Below are 21,507 nucleotides of genomic sequence, written 5' to 3' on the forward strand. Positions count from 1 at the left end.
TATCTTTCTGAATTATAGTTTTCTCAGGGTATATGCCCAGGAGTGGGATTGCTGGGTCATATGGTAGTTCTAATTTTAGTTTCTTAAGGAACCTCCATACTGTTCTCCATAGTGGCTGTATCAATTTACATTCCCACCAACAGTGCAGGAGGGTTCCTTTTTCTCCACACCCTCTCCAGCATTTATTGTTTGTAGATTTTTTGATGATGGCCATTCTGACTGGTGTGAGGTGATACCTCATTGTGGTTTTGATTTCCATTTGTCTAATGATTAGTGATGTTGAGCATCTTTTCATTTATTTGTTGGCCATTTGTATGTCTTCTTTGGAGAAATGTCTATTTAGGTCTTCTGCCCATTTTTTGATTGGGTTGTTTGTTTTTTTAAATATTGAGCTGCATGAGCTGCTTGTATATTTTGGGGATTAATCCTCTGTCAGTTTCTTCATTTGAAAATACTTTCTCCCATTCTGAGGGTTATCTTTTCATCTTGTTTATGGTTTCCTTTGCTTTGCAAAAGCTTTTAAGTTTTATTAGGTCCCCTTTGTTTATTTTTGTTTTTATTTCCCTTACTCTAGGAAGTGGGTCAAAAAGGATCTTGCTGTGATTTATGTCATAGAGTGTTCTGCCTATGTTTTCCTCTAAGAGTTTGATAGTGTCTGGCCTTACATGTAGGTCTTTAACCGATTTTGAGTTTATTTTTGTGTATGGTGTTAGGGAGTGTTCTAATTTCATACTTTTACATGTACCTGTCCAGTTTTCCCAGCACCACTTATTGAAGAGGCTGTCTTCTCTCCACTGTATATTCTCGCCTCCTTTTTCAAAGCTAAGGTGACCATATGTGTGTGGGTTTATCTCTGGGCTTTCCATCCTGTTCCATTGATCTATATTTCTGCTTTTGTGCCAGTACCATACTGTCTTGATTATTGTAGCTTTGTAGTATAGTCTGAAGTCAGAGAGCCTGATTCCTCCAGCTCCGTTTTTCTTGCTTAAGATTGCTTTGGCTATTTGGGGTCTTTTGTGTTTCCATACAAATTGTAAAATTTCTTCCTCTAGTTCTGTGAAAAATGCCATTGGCAATTTGATAGGGATTGCATTGAACCTGTAGATTGCTTTGGGTAGTATAGTCATTTTCACAATACTGATCCTTCCAATCCAGGAGCATAGTATACCTCTCCATCTGTTTGTTACCTTTGATTTCTTTCATCAGTGTTTTATAGTTTTCTGAGTAAGGTCTTTTGCCTCGTTAGGTAGGTTTATTCTTAGGTATTTTATTCTTTTTGTTGCAATAGTAAATGGGATTGTTTGCTTAATTTCTCTGATTTTTCATTGCTAGTGTATAGGAATGCAAGAGATTTCTGTGCATTAATTTTGTATCCTGCAACCTTACCAAATTCACTGATTAGTTCTAGTAGTTTTCTGGTGGCATCTTCAGTGTTTTCTACATATAGTATCATGTCATTGGCAAACAGTGACAGTTTTACTTCTCATTTTCCAATTTCTATTCATTTTATTTCTTTTTCTTCTCTGATTGATGTGGCTAGGACTTCCAATACTATGTTGAATAATAGTGGTGAGAGTGGACATCCTTGTCTTGTTCCTGATCTTAGAGGAAAAGCTTTCAGTTTTTCAACATTGAGAATGATGTTTGCTGGGGGGTTGTTGTATATGGCTTTTATTATGTTGAGGTAGGTTCCCTCTCTGCCCACTTTCTAGAGAGTTTTTATCACAACTGTGTGTTGAATTTTGTCAAAAGCTTTTTCTGCCTCTATTGAGATGATCATACGGTTATTATTCTTTCATTTGTTAATATGGTGTATCACATTGATTGTTTTGCATATATTGAAGAATCCTCGCATCCCTGGGATAAATCCCACTTGATCATTGTGTATGATCCTTTTAATGTGTTGTTGGATTCTGTTTGCTAGTATTTTGTTGAGGATTTTTGCATCTATATTCATCAGTGATATTGGTCTGTAATTTTCTTTTTTGTAGTATCTTTGTCTGGTTTTGGTATCAGGGTGATGGTGGTCTCTTAGAATGAGTTTGGGAGTGTTCCTTCCTCTGCAATTTTTTGGAAGAGTTTGAGAAGGATGGGTGTTAGCTCTTCTCTAAATGTTTGATAGAATTCACCTGTGAAGCCATCTGGTCCTGGAGTTTTGTTTGTTGGAAGATTTTTAATCACAGTTTCAATTTCATTACTTGTGATTGGTCTGTTTATATTTTCTAATTCTTCCTGGTTCAATCTTGGAAGGTTGTACTTTTCCAAGAATTTGTCCATTTCTTCCGGGTTGTCCATTTTATTGGCATATAGTTGCTTGTCATAGTCTCTTATGATCTTTTGTATTTCTGTGGTATCCATTGTAAGTTCTCCTTTTTCATTTCTAATTTTATTGATTTGGGTCCTTTTTTCTTGATGGGTCTTGCTAAAGGTTTTTCAATTTTGTTTATCTTCTCAAAGGACCAACTTTTAGTTTTATTGATCTTTCCTCTTGTTTTCTTCATTTCTATTTTGTTTTTCTCTGCTCTGATACTTATGATTTCTTCCTTTTACTAACTTTGGATTTTCTTTGTTCTTTTTCTAGCTGTTTTAGGTGTAACATTAGATTGTTTATGTGAGATTTTTCTTGTTTCTTGAGGGGAGCAGGAATTACTATGAACTTCCCTCTTAGAACTCCCTCTGCTGTGTTCCATAGGTTTTGGATTGCCGTGTCTTCATTGTCACTTGTTTCTAGGTATTTTTGAATTTCTTCTTTGATTTCTTCAGTGATCTCTTGGTTATTTAGCAGCACACTGTTTAGGCTCCATGTATTTGTGTTTTTTACTGTCTTTTTTTCCCCTGTAACTGATTTCTAACCTCATAGAACTGTGGTTGGAAAAGATGCTTGATAAAATTTCTATTTTCTTAAGTTTTCCAAGGCTTGATTTGTGACCCAAGATGTGATCTATTCTGGAGAATGTTCTGTGTGCATTTGATAAAAAAGTTTATTCTGCTTTCAGGTGTAATGTCCTAAAAATATCAATTAAGTCTATCTGGTCTATTGTGTCATTTAAAGCTTGTGTTTCCTTATTAACTTTCTGTCTGAATGATATGTCTATTGGTGTAAGTGGGGTGTTAAAGTCTCCCACTATTATTGTGTTACTGTTGACTTCTCCTTTTATGGCTATTAACATTTGCCTATGTATTGAGGTGCTCCTATGTTGGGTACATAAATATTTGTAGTTGTTAAGTTTTCTTCTTGGATTGTTCCCTTGATCATTATGTAGCGTCCTTCCTTATCTCTTGTAACATTCTTTATTTTAAAGTCTATTTTATCTGATATGAGTATTGCTACTCCGGCTTGTGATTTCCATTTTCATGGAATATCTTTTTCCATCCCCTCACTTTCAATCTGTATGTGCCCCTAAGTCTGAAGTGGGTTTCTTTTAGACCACATATATATGGGTCTTTTTTTTTTGTATCCATTCAGCCAGTCTGTGTCTTTTGGTTGGAGCATTTAATTCATTTACATTCAAGGTAATTATTGATAAGTATGTTCCTATTACCATTTTCTTTTTGATTTGTGTTTGTTTTTGTGGGTCTTTTTCTTCTCTTGTGTTTCCCACTTAGATAAGTTCCCTTAGTTTTTGTTGTAAAGCTGGTTTGGTGGTGCTGAATTCTTGTAGCTTTTGCTTATCTGTAAAGCTTTTGATTTATCCATCGAATCTGAATGAGATCCTTGCAGGGTGAAGTAATCTTGGTTGTAGGTTTTTCCCTTTCATCACTTTAAATATGTCCTGCCACTCCCTTCTGGCTTGCAGGGTTTCTGCTGAAAGATCAGCTGATAACCTTATGGGGACTCCCTTGTATGTTATTTGTTGCTTTTCCCTTGATGTTTTTAATATTTTTTTCTTTGTATTTAATTTTTGACAGTTTGATTAATATGTGTCTCAGTGTGTTTCTCCTTGGTTTATCCTGTATGGGACTCTCTGCACTTCCCGGACTTGATTGATTATTTCCTTTCCCACATTAGGGAAGTTTCCAACTATAATCTTTTCAAATATTTTCTCAGACCCTTTCTTTTTCTCTTCTTCTGGGACCCCTATAATTCAAATGTTCGTGCATTTAATGTTGTCCCAGAGGTCTCTGAGACTGTCCCCAATTATTTTCATTCATTTTCTCTATTCTGCTCCATAGCAGTTATATCCACCATCTTGTCTTCCAGGTCACTTATCTGTTCTTCTGCCTCCTCTATTCTGCTATTGATTCCTTCTAGAGTATTTTAAATTTCAGATATTGTGTTGATCATCACTGTTTGCTCTTTAGTTCTTCGAGATCCTTGTCAAACATTTCTTGTATTTTCTCCCTTCTGTTTCTGAGATTTTGGATCATCTTTACTATCATTACTCTGAATTTTTTTAGATAGGTTGCCTATTTCATCTTCATTTATTTGGTCTTGTGGGTTTTTACCTTGCTTCTTCATCTGTAACGTAATTTTTTGTCGTTTTTTTTTTGCTGGGTGGGGCTGTATTCCTGTCTTACTGGTTGTTTGGCCTGAGGCCTCCAGCACTGGAGTTTGAAGGCAGTTGGGTAGAGTCAGATCTTGGTGCTGAGATGAGGACCTTTGGGAAGCCTCACTCCTATTAGTATTCCCTGGGTCTGAGGCTGAGTCCAGTGGTTTGGACTTGGCGCTCCCACCATAGGAGCTTGGGCCTGACCTCTGGCTGGGTACCAAGATCCCACAAGCCACACGGCACAGCAAAAAAAAAAAAAAAAAGAAAAGAAAAATAAAGCAGTACAATAGCAAAGAATAAAAAATAAAATAAAATTAGAATGATAAAAAATATATTAGGAAAAATAAAAATATAATTGAAACAACTGCAACAAGGTAAACAAAACCACAGCAGAAAAAAGAAAAAAAAAAAAAAAAAACAAATGGGGGGACAAGCCAAAAGGAGCAGAACAATAACAAAGTATAAAGAATAAAATAAAATTAGAAAAATAAAAAAATTAGAAAAAATAAAAATATAAATGAATCAACAAGTTGAAACAGAACCCTAATCTAAAAGTAGAAAAAAGAGAGAGAGTGAAAAAAAAAGGCCTTGGATATGGCGGGTGGGGGGAGTTTAGGCAAGGGGTGGAACTTAGGCAGGGGCTGGGTTTAGGGTGGGGTGGGCCCTAGTCAGTGTGGGGGGGTGACGTTTGAGCATCGGGTGGGGCCTAGGCTGAGGACCCACGCAGGTGAAAACGGCCTTGGGGGCGGGTCCTAGGTGGGGTGATGTTCAAGCATGGGGCAGGGCCTCTGCTTAGGACCTGTGTGTAAGGGGAGAGGCAGCATGTCCAAAGGGGGGCTTCTGGAGTGTGGAGTTCTGGAGTTTGGAGGTAAGGCCCTGGGTGAGGGTTTGAGGCTGGGGTTTAGGGCCAGCACAGTTGGAGAGGGTCTCCGAGGGGGTCTCCGAGTGTAGAGGTAGGGCCCTGTGGGGCTTGGGCTCTGCATGGTAGGAGGGAGGCTCCAAGGGCAGAGGATTAGGTTCCAGAGCCCAACAGGCTACCCAGTTCCTAAGTGGACAGGGAAGGAACTGGCCCTGTTCCCTTCTGTTCCTTCGCACCCCTCCCCCACTGTCTCCCCCAGGGTCTTCCCTGTCGCCGCTGGACTCCTAACTGTGGGTGGGTCCCGCTGGGCGTAGGAACTCCTTGCCTCCCCCAGCCTCCCCTCAGGGGTGCCGGTCCTGTAGGTCCGGCCTCTACTTTTGCTCCCCCTTCCCTCCCTCCTACGCCCTCAGGACCTACGTGGCTGGAGGGGGATTCAGTGGGCAGAGGATCAGGCCTGGGATCTCAGCAGGCTCCTGGGGGCCCAAGTCGGCACGGCTTGGCTACACTCTTTTTGATCCCCTGCCCTCCCCAATGATCCTCCAATGGTCCTCCAATTTCCCCCTTCTGGTGTGGGATCCCTTCCCCACCCCAGTGGCCCCTCTGGGGCACCAGTCCTGTCTCGCCTCCATTTCTCCTCCCTCCTCATTCCCCCCCTGACACCTCACATCCTAGCCAGTCGCTGGGGGTTCCTCCCATCCCCTTAGGTGTCCGTGGTCCCCCACTGGTGCCTGGTAGGTGCCCTAGTTGTGCAGAGACGTGAATTCTGCGTCCTCCCGGTCCGCCATCTTGACTCTGCCCCCTGCCACATTTCAAAATAAGTTGGAGATATAATGACGTTTCATCTTTGAATATTTCTGTATACCCTCCTAAGCTTCTTGTAGAAGCTTTGAGCTGAGTTTTGAAGAAGAGAAGGAACATAAATTAATAAGAAGAGAAAGGACACATTATTATATTACCACTTTAATCATTACATGATGTTATGAAACATCATGAACCTGACTTTCTCAGGGTTTAATCAAGATAGTCTTTAGGAAATAATAATTATTTTACCTTTATTTTAATCTGTGTGTGTGTGTATTTAGTTTACACACAAGATTGCCTTTAATTTCCATAATAGCCTTATTGGAGGTAATTAAGATAAATATTTTTAAAAGTCAAATGAGGATGGAATATTACTCAGCCATAAAAAGAAATGAAACTGAGTTATTTGTAATGAGGTGGATAGACCTGGAATCTGTCATACAGAGTGAAGTAAGTCAGAAGGATAAAAACAAATACCGTATGCTAACACATATATATGGAATCTAAAAAAAAAAAAAGTCATGAAGATATTAGTGGTAGGATGGGAATAAAACACAGACCTACTAGAGCATGGACTTGAGGATATGGGGAGGGGGAAGGGTAAGCTGTGATGATGTGAGAGAGTGGCAGGGACATATACACACTACCAAATGTAAATTAGATAGCTAGTGGGAAGCTGCAGCATAGCACAGGGAGTTCACCTCTGTGCTTTGTGACCACCTAGAGGGGTGGGATAGGGAGGGTGGGAGGGAGGGTGACAAAAGAGGGAAGAGTTATGGGAACATATGTATATGTATAACTGATTCACTTTGTTGTAAAGGAGAAACTAACACACTATTGTAAAACAGTTATACTCAAATAAAGATGTTAAAAAAATAAATAAATAAAAGTCAAATGAGGAATCTGAGATGCTACAGAAGCTATTTTGTCCCAGGTCATTTGGCAAATATGTGAACAAACCATGTTTATGATACTGAAAGCAACGTTATTCCAGATTTTTCCAGCTTACAGAAACTCATAGTTTGTATCCAAAAAGGAATCCTATGAACTAGGAAATTTTGTCTCAGTTATATTTCTAAATGAATGCTCCTTGGATGACTGCTCCCTTTCTTAAACGTTTTAGCTGAATTTCTGCTAACTTGTAATATACTTTGGGCTGCAGTCCTTGAGCTGATGTGATAGCCTGTTGTATATACACAGTGCATTCTCCTCTGCTCCTATGGCTGTCAATACAATTGTTTCTTGAGCTGTCCTCAGTCAGGACAACAGACATGTTATACCACCTTTGGATTTCTAACAGTTCTGAGTAACTCTCTGGATATATGTTTTGTACGTAGGTGAGAGAAAAGTGAACATATATTTCTAAATTCCTGGGGAATTATTTAGAAGTGAATATGAAGCAATTGCTCAATTGATAGTTAGCATACATCACAAAAATATTTCAGTAGAAGTAGGATGGTTAGACACTTGCCAGAGAATCTGATCTCCTGGGTTCTTGTAAAGACAGAACGAATACCTCATTTTCCTGCAATTTAACCATTTGTCCTCAAATGAAGAAATAACAAACCTAACATTTCTTTTCTAATTGCTATAGATATGTGATGAGAAATCATATTTTTTTTGCACAATTTTTTGATAAAAAGAGTATTGATAAAAATAGTACTAAGAAAGGGAGCATTTTCCCCATATTTTTCTGAATTAGGTAAGAGAAATATAATTTTGTAGTTTCCTTTCTTTCATTTTTGGAGGTTCTAGTGAAACTCAGTCCTGACCATGAGGGACAACTAGCTGAGAGCAGACAGAGGAAAAGAGGTGCTGAAATGACCCAGGCTTCCAGAGTTCTTACAGTCACAAGTTTTCTAGTTAGTTGTAAACCCTGATAACTCTGGTTATCATATTATTTTGGTTATCATATGATCATAGATTTTGCTAATGCCAAACCTGTATGAGAGCTAGTCTTTTTTATGTTTGTTTGAGAACCACCTGCTTCATTGCTTTGAAGTAAATTAGTCAATGAAAACTTTTCAGAGAAACTTGAAAATTCCAAGTTTCATATGAACTTTAGATAGAAAACCTGTTGCACCTCACTGCTTCAGATTGTGGTCATTAGTGCCTGTTTCACTTTCTGAACTTCGGTGGTGAATTCCCTGATTACCCCAGCTCTTCTATCCTTCAGATAAATCCTTATTCTTATAATAAACCCTTTATTCCTGGAATTTTAAAGTGGCTCTGCTTTCTTAACCAAATCCAGACTGAAAGGGTCCAGTTCCCAGGGCATATGTTTTACTAGTTGCTGTTTAGTTGAGAAAGACCATGTATACCAAAAAGAAAAATAGAAGTATTGTAAGTAAGAATGAGGGAGTAAAAAGGTCCTGGAGAGGACAGGAGGGGTTGTGGTCAAGAGTACTGTTGAATGAGCTATCCTTGGGCAGGAGGAAGGAACATATCTTAAGACTAGAAAAAAGTTAAGAATGATGTATTAGTTTGCTTTCTCTGAGAAGAAGACACCAGAATGGGATTAAGTGTGCAAGTTATTTATTGGGAAAAATACCTATGAGGGAAAATGGGGAGCTGGAGGAGGTTTTGGTTCAGGGGAGAACTTTGGTTCAGGTATGACCTCTGTGAAGGAAAGATGGAAGAAAAAAGGGTTGAGTAGAAAGTGCAAGTGCCATTTTGGAATTCTTTATCCACCTGTGAGCACATCCCACGGAGAGCCCCACCCACACTGCACCTCAGCTGTGCCTCACAGCTGTGTAATAGCCCCACCCACCAGTGCCCTGCAGCAGCCGCAGCCCTACCACAACAGAAAGGCACACACAGACCACATAGGGGACACCCTTTGAGCACCTGGCTCTGATGGCCAGGTGGGATTACACTTCCAAGCCCCACAGGACATCCTTTAAATAAGGCCAGTCCTTCAAACTGGAAGACATAGCTGACATACCTAACACATAGTAACAAATGCAGAGAATTAGGCAAAATGAGGAATATGTTTCAATCAAAAGAACAAGACAAAACCCTTAGCAAAAGAGGTAAGTAAAATGGAGATGAGCAATCTGCCCGATGAGGTGTTCAAAGTATTGGTCATAAAGATGCTCACAGAACTTGGGAGAAGAATGCATGAACACAATGAGAACTTCAACAAAGAGACAGAAAATATAAGAAAGTATTAAACAGAAATTATAATTGAACTGAAAAATACACTACAAGGGTTCAATATCAGAATAGATGAGGTAGAAGAACAAATCAGTGAGCTGGAAGACAAAACAGTGAAACTCACTCAGACAGAGCAGCAAAATGAAAAAAGAATTTTATTAAAGTGAAGCTACCTGAAGGTACCTTTGGAACAACATGAAGTGGAGTAACATTTGTATTATAGGAGTCCCAGAATAAGAGAGAAAGGGCCAGAAAAATTATTTGAAGAAATAGTGGCTGAAAACTTCCCCAATCTGGGGAAGGAAATAGACATCTAGGTCCAGGAAATCCAGAGAATTCTAAATAAGATAAACACAAACCAAAACATATTATAATTAAAATGGTAAAAGTTAAGGATAAAGAGAGAGTTCTAAAAGCAGCAAGAGATAAACAATTTGTTACATATAAGACGAACCCCATAAAGCTATTGGCAGGTTTTTCAGCAGAAACTTTATAGGTCAGAAGGGAGTGGCATGACATATTCAAAGTGATGAAAGAAAAAAACTACCAAACAAAAATTCTCTACCCTGCAAGGTTATCACTCAGAATTGAAGGAGAGGTCAAGAATTTCCCAGACAAACAAAAGCTATAGGGGTTCATCACCACTAAACCAGCCCTACAAGAATATTAAAAGGATTTCTCTAAGTTGCAAAGAAATGGCAAGTTAGAAAACACACAAAAGTGAAAATTCCCTGGAAAGGGTAAGTACATAAAAGAGGTAGTGGATTGATCTCTTACTTATAAAGCAAGCTCGAAGGTTAAAAGACACAAGTAGTAAAAATAACTAAAATTACAGTAATTATTTAAGGGATGCATAAAATAAAATGATGTAAAATTTGTCACCAAAAGTATAACAAGTATAAAAGTATATTTTTAAACTATAAAAAGATAAAGCTTTGAAATATGTTCAAATTTAAGCTGCTACCAACTTAAAACAGGCTAATACTTACATATGGTGTTGTATGTGAACCTCATGGTAACCACAAGGATAAAACTTATAGTAAATACAAAAAGAAAATGAGAATGGAGTCTAAACATAACAGTAAAGAAAACCACCAAAACACAAGGGAAGAGAGAAAGAGGAGAAGAAATAGAGAGGAATTACAAAAAACAGCCAGAAAACAATTAACAAAATGGCAATAACTACATATCTATCAATAATTACTTTAAATGGTAATGGACTAAATTCAAAAGACATATAGTGGCTGAATGGATTTTAAAAAGACTAATCTATATGCTGCTAATAAGATACTTACTTCAGAAGAAAGGGCACATACAGACTGAAAGTGAAGGGATGGAAAAAATATATTCCATGCACATGGAAATGAACAGAACGCTGGAGTAGCTATACTCATATCAGACAAAATAGAATTAAAAACAAAGACTATAATAAAAGATAAAGAAGAGCAGTACATAATGATAAAAGGGTCAATCCAGAAAGAAGATATACATTTATAAATGTATATGCACCCAACAGAGGAGCACCAAAAGATATAAAGCAAATATTAACAGACTTAAAGGAAGAAATTGAAAGCAATTTCTTGTTAAAGAAGGGGACTTTAACATCCAACTGACATCAATGGACAGATCGTCAAGATAGAAAATCAACAGGGAAACATCAGATATAAATGACACAATAGACCCAATTGCTCAACAGATATCTACAGAACATTCTATCCAAAAGCAGCAGAATACACATTCTTCTCAAGTGCACATGGAACATTTTCCAGGATAGATCACATGTTAGGTCACAAAACAAGGACCAATGCATTCAAGAAGACTGAAATTATATCAGACATCTTCTCCAACCACAAAGTATGAAACTAGAAATCAATCACAAGAAAAAAAATGGGAAAAACATAACACGGAGATTAAAATACATACTACTGAAAAACCAATGAGTCATCAAAGAAATCAAAGGAGAAACAAAAAAATACCTAGAGGCAAAGGAAAACCGATATACAACATGAAGTCTATGGGATGCAGTGCAAACGGTTCTTTAAAAATTTTTTAAAATATTTATTTATTTACATTAAAGTATAGTTGACTTACAATGTTGTGTTAGTTTCTGGTGTAGAGCAAAGTGATTCAGTTATATATGAATATATACATGTACATATATTCTTTTTCATTATGGTTTATTACAGGATATTGAATATATTTAGCTCCCTGTGCTATACAATTGGACCTTGTTGTTTATCCATTCTATATATAATAGTTTGCATCTGCTAGTCCCAAGCTACCATTTCAACCCTCCCCCCATCTCCCCTCCTCCTTGGCAGTCACAAGTCCCTTCTCTATGTCTGTGAGTCTGTTTCTGTTTCACTCTAAGAGAGATGTTCATAGCAATAGAGCCTACCTCCAGTAACAAGAAAAATCACAAATAAACAATTTACCTATACCCCCAAAATACAGAAAAAGAACAAAGTCCAGAATTAATATAAAGAAGAAAATAATAAAGATCAGAGCAAATAAATTAAAAGGAAACTAAGAAAAAACTAGGAGCTGGTTCTTTGAAAAGGTGAACAAAATTGACCAATCTTTATCTAAACTAACCAAGAAAAAAAGACAGGACTCAAATAAAATTAGAGGCAAAAGGGTAGAAGTTAAAACTGACACCACAGAAATACAAAGGATCATAAGAGACTACTATGAACAATTATACACCAACAAATTGGACAATCTAGAAGAAATGGATAAATTCTTAGAAATATACATTCTTGCAAGAGTGACTCATGAAGAAATAGAAAATTTGAATAGACTGATTACTAGTAAGGAGATTGAAACAGTGATCAAAAATCTCCCAACAAACAAAGTCCAGGACAGGAAGGCTTCACAGGGGAATTCTACCAAACATTTAAAGAAGAGTTAATACCTGTCCTTCTCAAACTTACAAAAAATTGAAGAGGAGAGGACACTTCCTAATTCATTTTATGAAGCCACCATTACCCTGATATCAAAACCAGGCAATGACAACCCCCCAAAAAAATTACAGACCAACATCTCTGATGAACATAGATGCAAAAATCCCCAACAAAACATTAGTAAACCAAAACTAACAATATAGTAAAAGAATCATACACCATAATTAAGGGGGATTTATTCCAGGGATGCAAGGATGGTTCAATACCTGTAAATCAATCAGTGCGATACATCACTTTAACAAAATAAAGTATGAAAATCATATGATCATCTCAAATAGATGCAGAAAAGGCATTTGACAAACTTCAACATCCATTTATCAAAAAACTCCCAACAAAATGGGTTTAAAGGGAAAGTACCTCAGCATAATGAAGTCATATATGACAAACCCACGGCTAACATCATGATCAATGGTGAAAAGCTCAAAGCTTTCCCTCTAAGATAAGGAACAAGACAGGATGCCCACTCTTGCCACTTTTATTTAACATAGTATTGGAAGTCCTAGCCAGAGCAATTAGGCAAGAAAAAGAAATAAAGGGCATCCAAATCAGGAAGAAATAAAACTGTCACTGTTTGCAGATGACATCATACTATATCTAGAAACCCTAAAGACTCCAACAAAAAGCCGTTAGAACTAATAAATGAATCCTGTAAAGTCACAGGATACAAAATAAGTATACAGAAATCTGTGGCATTTCTATACAGGAATAACAAACTATCAGAAAGAGAAATTTTTAAAAGTCCCATTTACCATTGCATCAAAAAGAATAAAATACCTAGGAATAAATTTAACCAAGGAGGTGAAAGACCTGTACTCTGAAAAGTATAAGACACTGATGAAAGAAATTGAAGAAGACACAAATAAATAGAAAGAAATTTCCTGGTCGTGGATTGTAAGACTCAGTATTGTTAAAATGTCCATACTACCCAAAGCAACCTAAAAATTCAGTGCAATCCTTTTCAAATTTCCAATGGCACATTTCACAGAACTAGAGTGAATAATTCTATTTGTATGAAACCACAAAAGATCCTGAATAGCAAAAACAATCTTGAGAAAGAAGAACAAAGCTGGAGGTATCAAACTCCCTGATTACTATAAAGGCATAGTAATCAAAACAACATATTCTGGCACATAAACAGTCACACAGATCAATGAAACAAAACTGAAAGCCCAGAAATAAACCCACACATATAAGAACAACTAATTTATGGCAAAGGAGTAAAGAACCTATAATGGAGAAGAACAGTGTTTTCAATAAATGGTGTTAGGAAAACTGGACAGCCACATGAAAAAGAACGAAACTAGATCACTATCTTACACTATACAAAAAACCTAACTCAATGAATTTAAGACTTAAATGTAAGACTTGAGATCATAACAGTCCTTGAAGAAAACAGGTAGTCACTTCACTGACATGGGACTTAAGAGTTGTTTTTTTTTTTTGAATCTGACTCCACAGGAAAGGGAAAAAAAGTAAAAATAAGCAAATGAGAATGGGGCTACATCAAACTAAAACTAAAAAAGTTCTGCACAGTGAAGGAAATCATCATCTAAATGAAAAGGTAACTTACTGAAAGGGAGAAGATCATTGCAAATCATGTATGTGATAAGGGGTTAATATTCAAAATATATAAAGAACTTATACAACTCAACAACAAACAAACATTCTGATTAAAAAATGGACAGACTATGAATAGACATTTTGTCAAAGAAGACATACAGAGGGTCAACAGACACATGAAAAGATGCTCAACATCTAAGATGCTCGATGTCTAATTATTAGGGAAATGCAAGTCAAAACTACAATGAGATATCAACCTCACACCTGTTAGAATGGCAGTTATGGAAAGGACAAGAAACAACAAATGTTAGAGAGAATTCAGAGAAAAGTGAACACTCATACACTGTTGGTGGGAATATAAATTGGTGAAGCCACTATAGAAGATGGTATGGAGATGCCTCAGAAAATTAAAAATAGAACTACCATATGACCAAGCTATTCTACTTCTGGGTATTTAACTGAAGAACATGAAAACACTAATTCAAAAAGATATATACCTTTATGTTCACTGCAGCATTATTTACAATAGTCCAAATCTGGTAACAACCTAAGTGTCCATCAATGGATGAATGAATAAAGAAGACGTGGTGTATATGTATACATTAAATGGAATATTATTCAACCATAAAAATGAAATCCTGCCATTTATGATAACATGGATAGACCTTAAAGATATTATGCTAAGTGAAATAAGTCAGATGGAGAAAGACAAATATGATATGATTCACTCATATATGGACTATTAAAAATACCAAAAGAACAAACAAAATAAAACAAAAACAAACTCATGAATACAGAGAAAACACTAATGGTTACCAGAGGCAAGAGGGTTGTGGGTGGGTAGGTGAAGGGGGTCAACTGTATGGTGAAGGATGATAACTAGGCTTGTGAGGGTAATCAGTTTGTAGTATATACAGATGTTGAATTACAATGCTGTGCACCTGAAACATATATATATATATATATATATATATGTATATATATATATATATATATATATGTCACACAAAAGCCAAAAAAAAGAAGAAAAAGAAAAGGAAATCAAAATGAATTGTGAGAGAATTATTTAAAGTTTTTAATTATTTATACTTAGATAAAATCTTACATGATAAGAAATGGTGTAAATAATTTTTCTCCACTAGAAGTATAAATTCTAAAAGGAAAGAGAAAAAATCTATGTGTTTCAAGTTGCTGGGAATTGAGACACAGTTTTGGTCATTTTAAACAGGCTCATTTAAACTGATTTATGTGGGGAACGTTTTGAACGATTGCGCTGACAGTTTGAAATAAGTTCTTTCAACACTGAACTGAATTATTTCAATAGTTTATTTTTTCTCTTTGTGAAGCTAGCCAAAATGAGGGGATAAGATAAGTCCAATATTTACATTGAAATTAGTTCAATTAGAACTTTGGCAGTAGAACTATAATCTCCCCAGCCACGAGTTGAGTGTTTTAGAGAAGGTCTGCATGTGATCAAGGCATGCACATGCAATGGTTTGGCAGTAGGTAGAGGCCATCCAGAGCATGATAAGTTAGTCTGTGTCCTTTATTCACTCTGCATTCACGGAGTGAAGAATAATCCTGTCACTGGGGGGATTTATCATGTTCACTGGAAAACTGATGTCAAAATTATTAAATGATATCATGTTTTCTTCAATTTATGCCAGTGTCATATTTTTATTGATATTGAACTGAAAGACTTTGGATTGTTAATTTTCAAAACAGGGAAAAAATTCTTAGATCCTATCTTCTAGTGAATACATTCACTACTCTAGTGATTTAGAGCTCCTGATTTTAGGAGCACATAACAATTTTGCTGATTTAATGTGCAATAATTGGCATGTTATGAACACTCTGATCTTGCCTGAGGAGTAACTCCTGAATAGATAACCCAAGCTTAGGAAAACTGTAATGTTTATTGACAGTTAATTATTGTTCTTTTTTTGTTCCATTTCTAAATGGGTATTTTTAAATTACCCTAGTTTTCCTAAGGCTGACAAAGGAGATAAATTTTAGACTTACATTGTCCAGTATGGCAGGCACTAGCCACATGGCACTATTAAGCATTGAAAGGTGGCTGGTTCAGATTGAGATGTCCTGTAAGAGTAAAATACACACCAGATTTCAGGTCTTAATACAATAAAACAAAGTAAAATGGTTATTGATCACACATTGAATTGATAACACTTTGGATACACTGTGAAATAATATATATGTACTAATTAATTTTAATTTTTTTAACTTTAGACTTACATATGTGGACATTATATTTGTTAGATGACATGACTATAGAGTATTCCGGAAGCAAAGGTGAAGAAGTATCAGGATTTGGTCTACCACAAGACAAGAAAAAGGCAAAAAAGGTAAAGTAAGAGCAGGGTGAGTAGAAATCAGGAAAAATATGATGGAAATAAAATAAACATTATAAGCAATCATTATACATGTAGAAGTCTCACAGTCTTGTAAATGAGTTCAGAGATGTTTAGATGAGAGAAATGTGCTTATGAAAGGAAGAAGTCTTTTTTGTTTTTCAAGTTATTCTGTAGACTTTTTTTTTGGAATTTCATTTCATTATTTTTTTTATACAGCAGGTTCTTATTAGTTATCCATTTTATACATGTTAGTGTATATATGTCAATCCCCATCTGCCAGTTCATCCCACCACCCCCACTTTCCCCCCTTGGACTCCATAGGATTGTTCTCTACATCTGTGTCTCTATTTCTGCCTTGAAAACTGGTTCATCTGTACCATTTTTCTAGATTCCACATACACGTGTTAATATACAATATTTGTTTTTCTCTTCTAACTTACTTTACTCTGTATGACAGTCTCTAGGTTCATCGATGTCTCTACAAAAGACCCAATTTCATTCCTTTTTATGGCTGAGTATTATTCCATTGTATATATGTACTACATCTTCTTTATCCATTCATCTGTTGATGGACATTTGGGTTGTTCCATGACCTGGCTATTGTAAATAGTGCTGCAGTGAACATTGGAGTGCATGTGTCTTTTTGAACTATGGTTTTCTCTGGGTATATGCCCAGTAGTGGGATCGCTGGGTCATATGGTAGTTCTATTTTTAGTATTTTAAGGAACTGCCATAATGTTCTCCATAGTGGCTGTATCAATTTACATTCCCACCAACAGTGCAAGAGGGTTCCCTTTTCTCCACACCCTCTCCAGCAATTGTTGTCTGTAGATTTTCTCTTTTTTTTGGGGGGGGAGGGATTTTTTTTTTTATTCAAACAGAAAGTCACAAAAATTATAATCATCCTCATCAGTTCACTCAGTCCCACGTAATTAATTTTTTTTTCATCTTGATCTTTTGTTAGCACTTTTATGAATTCATCAGTTTTCCATTAGAGTTCTGAAAATGCTTATTCATTCAGTTCAGCAGTATAGTCAGTTACCAGAAACCTGTACTCGTCAGAGCCTTTTCCATGAAATCCTTGAAGATGAAACCCTTTTATAGGAACATGTTTGCAAAAGCATCAGAGTACACCCAGAACTGTCTGTAAATGACAAAAGACTTAAAAATGACCACAGTTAAAGATTTGATGAAAGTTCATAATAATGCAATTGACAAGAAAATTTAGTTATTTCTGAGAATACATTTTAAAGTAATAACTAGAATTATGATTATAACATTATACCAGAACATATAAGATTTTTAGAAATTTCATGTAATGTCTGAAACATTTATATTAACATATTTCCATACAAATAACCCAAAGAAAGTTTAGTATTAGTTGATTTTTTTGTTGTTTGTTTGGTATTTTACACTGCAGGTTCTTATTAGTCATCAATTTTATGCATATCAGTGTATACATGTCAATCCAAATCGCCCAATTCAGCACACCACCATCCCCACCCCACTGCGATTTTCCCCCCTTGGAGTCCTTACGTTTGTTCTCTACATCTGTGTCTCAACTTCTGCCCTGTGAACAGGTTCCATCTGTACCATTTTTCTAGGTTCCACATACATGCGTTAATATACGATATTTCTTTTTCTCTTTCTGACTTACTTCACTCTGTATGACAGTCTCTAGATCCATCCACATCTCAACAAATGACTCAATTTCGTTCATTATGTGGCTGAGTAATATTCCATTGTATATGTGTACCACAACTTATCTATCCATTCATCTGTCGATGGGCATTTAAGGTTGCTTCCATGATCTGGCTATTGTAAATAGTGCTGCAGTGAACATTGGGGTGCATGTTTCTTTTTGAATTATGGTTTTCTCTGGGTATATGCCCAGTAGTGGGATTGCTGGATCATATGGTAATTCTATTTTTAGTTTTTTAAGGAACCTCCATACTGTTCTCCATAGTGGCTGTATCAATTTACATTCCCACCAACAGTGCAAGAGGGCTCCCTTTTCTCCACACCCTCTCCAGCATTTGTTGTTTGTAGATTTTCTTTCTTTCTTTCTTTTTTTTTTTTTTTTTTTGTGCTAGGCGGGCCTCTCACTGTTGTGGCCTCTCCCATTGCGGAGCACAGGCTCCGGACGAGCAGGCTCAGCGGCCATGGCTCACGGGCCCAGCTGCTCCGCGGCATGTGGGATCTTCCCGGACCAGGGCACAAACCCGTGTCCCCTGCATTGTCAGGTGGATTCTCAACCACTGCGCCACCAGGGAAGCCCTGTTTGTAGATTTTCTGATGATGCCCATTCTAACTGGTGTGAGGTGATACCTCATTGTAGTTTTGATTTGCATTTCTCTAATGATTAGTGATATTGAGCAGCTTTTCATGTGCCTCTTGGCCATCTATATGTCTTCTTTGGATAAATGTCTATTTAGGTCTGCCCATTTTTTGATTGGGTTGTTTGTTTTTTTAAATATTGAGCTGCATAAGCTGTTTATATAATTTGGAGATTAATCCTTTGTCCATTGATTCATTTGCAAATGTTTTCTACCATTCTGAGGGTTGCCTTTTTGTATTGTTTATATTTCCTTTGCTGTGCAAAAACTTTCAAGTTTCATTAGGTCCCATTTGTTTATTTTTGTTTTTATTTCCATTACTCTAGGAGGTGGATCAAAAAAGATCTTGCTGTGATTTAAGTCAAAGAGTGTTCTTCCTATGTTTTCCTCTAAGAGTTTTATAGTGTCCGGTCTTACATTTAGGTTTTTAATCCACCTTGAGTTTATTTTGGTGTATGGTGTTAGGGAGTGTTCTAACTTCATCATTTACATGTAGCTGTCCAATTTTCTGAGCACCACTTATTGATGAGACTGTCTTTTCTGTACTGTATACCCTTGCCTCCTTAATCATAGATTAGTTGACCATAGGTGCGTGGGTTTATTTCTGGGTTTTCTATCCTGTTCCATTGATCTATATTTCTGTTTTTGTGCCAGTACCATACTGTCTTGATTACTGTAGCTTTGTAGTACAGTCTGAAGTCAGGGAGTCTGATTCCTCCAACTTCATTTTTCTGCTCAAGATTGCTTTGGCTATTTGGGGTCTTTTGTGTCTCCATACAAATTTTATGATTTTTTGTTCTAGTTCTGTAAAAAATGCCATTGGTAACTTGATAGAGATTGCATTGAATCTGTAGATTGCTTTGGATAGTATAGTCATTTTCACAATATTGATTCTTCCAATCCAAGAATATGGTATATCTCTCCATCTGTTTGTGTCATTTTTTCTTATATTTAATTAATTAATTAACTTATTTATGGCTGTGTTGGATCTTCATTGCTGCGTGCGGGCTTTTCTCTAGTTGCGGTGAGTGGGGGTTGCTCTTTGTTGCAGTGTGCCAGCTTCTCATTGCGGTGGCTTCTCTTGCTGCAGAGCATGGGTTCTAGGCATGTGGCTTCAGTAGCTGTGGCACGCATGCTCAGTAGCTGTGGCTTGTGGGCTCTAGAGTGCAGGCTCAGTAGTTGTGGCGCATGGGCTTAGTTGCTCTGCAGCATGTGGGATCTTCCTCGTCCAGGGCTCAAACCCATGTCCTCTGCTTGGCAGGCAGATTCTTAACCACTGCACCAGCAGGGAAGTCCTGTGTGTATCATCTATGATTTCTTTCATCTGTGTCTTATGGTTTTCTTTCTTTTTTTTTTGTACCTGCAGGGATGGTGCCTTTTAAAAAAAATAAATTTATTTATTTTATTTAATTAATTTATTTTTGGCTGCATTGGGTCTTTGTTGCTGTACGCGGGTTTTCTCTAGCTGCGGTGAGAGGGGCCTACTCTTCATTGTGGTTCGCGAGCTTCTCATTGCAATGGCTTCTCTTTTTGTGGAGCATGGGCTCTAGGAGCACGGGCTTCAGTAGTTGTGGCACATGGGCTCAGTAGTTGTGGCACATGGGCTTAACTGCTCCACAGCATGTGGGATCTTCCCGGACCAGGGCTCGAACCCATGTCCCCTGCATTGGCAGGCAGATTCTTAACCACTGTACCACCAGGGAAGTCTGCTTTTGGTTTTCTGAGTACAGGTCTTTTACCTCCTTAGGTAGCTTTATTCCTAGGTATCTTATTCTTTTTGTTGAAATGGTGAATGGGGTTGTTTCCTTGATTTCTCATTCTGATCTTTCATTGGTAGTGTATAGGAATGCAAAAGATTTCTGTGTATTAATTTTGTATCCTGCAACTGTACCAAATTCATTGATTAGCTCTAGTAGTTTTCTGGTGGCATCTTTAGGATTATCTATGCATATAGTATCATGTCATCTGCAAACAGTGAGAGTTTTACTTCTTTTGCAATTTGGATTCCTTTTATTTCTTTTTCTTCTCTGATTGCCATGGTTAGGACTTCCTAAACTATGTTGAACAATAGTGGTGAAAGTGGACATCTTTGTCTTGTTCCTGATCTTAGAGGAAATGCTTTCAGTTTTTCACCATTGAGAATGATGTTTGCTGGGGGGTTTGTCATATATGGCCTTTATTATGCAGAGGTAGGTTCCCTCTATGCCCATTTTCTGGAGAGTTTTTATATAAATGGGTGTTGAATTTTGTCAAAAGCTTATTCTGCATCTATTGAGATGATCATATGGTTTTTATTCTTCAGTTTGTTAATATGGTGTATCACATTGATTGATTTGTGTATATTGAAGAATCCTTGCATCTCTGGGATAAATCCCACTTAATCATGGTGTGTGATCCTGTTAATGTTTTGTTGGATTCTGTCTGCTAGTATTTTGTTGAGGATATTTGCATCTATATTCATCAGTGATATTGGTCTGTAATTTTCTTTTTTTGTAGTATCTTTGTTTGGTTTTGGTATCAGGGTGATGGTGGCCTCATAGAATGTGTTTGGGAGTGTTCCTTCCTCTGCAATTTTTTGGAAGAGTTTGAGAATGATGGGTGTTATCTCTTCTCTAAATATTTGATGGTATTCACCTGTGAAGTCATCAGGTCCTGGACTTTTGTTTGTTGGAAGATTTTTAATCACAGTTTTAATTTCATTACTTGTGATTGGTCTGTTCATATTTTCTATTTCTTCCTGGTTCAGTTTGGAAAGGTTATACCTTTCTAAGAATTTGTCCATTTCTTCCAGGTTGTCCATTTTATTGGTATAGAGTTGCTTTTAGTAGTCTCTTAGGATGCTTTGTATTTCTGCAGTGTCCATTGCAAGTTTTCCTTTTTCATTTCTAATTTTATTGATTTGAGTCCTCTCCCTCTTTTTCTTGATTAGTCTGGCTAATGGTTTATCAATTTTGTTTATCTTCTCAAAGA

General features: G+C 36.8%; 1 protein-coding gene across 4 annotated transcripts in view; it reads right to left on the reverse strand.

Annotated features, from left to right (window-relative positions):
* Positions 1–21,507, reverse strand: part of ELOVL6 (ELOVL fatty acid elongase 6) — a 365,824-nt gene that overhangs the window by 175,553 nt on the left and 168,764 nt on the right. Inside the window, exon 2 of one of the 4 annotated variants that reach the window (XM_067036487.1) lies at positions 15,852–15,926. The exons of 2 other annotated variants lie outside the window; for them this stretch is intronic. The gene's annotated coding sequence lies outside the window, so the exon portion shown is untranslated. Of the gene's footprint in view, positions 1–15,851; positions 15,927–21,507 lie in introns of those variants that run through there. One more of the 4 variants, XM_067036488.1, reaches the window with a different exon arrangement.

This window comes from Kogia breviceps, chromosome 6, assembly GCF_026419965.1.
Source record: "Kogia breviceps isolate mKogBre1 chromosome 6, mKogBre1 haplotype 1, whole genome shotgun sequence".
Lineage (NCBI taxonomy): Eukaryota > Metazoa > Chordata > Mammalia > Artiodactyla > Physeteridae > Kogia > Kogia breviceps.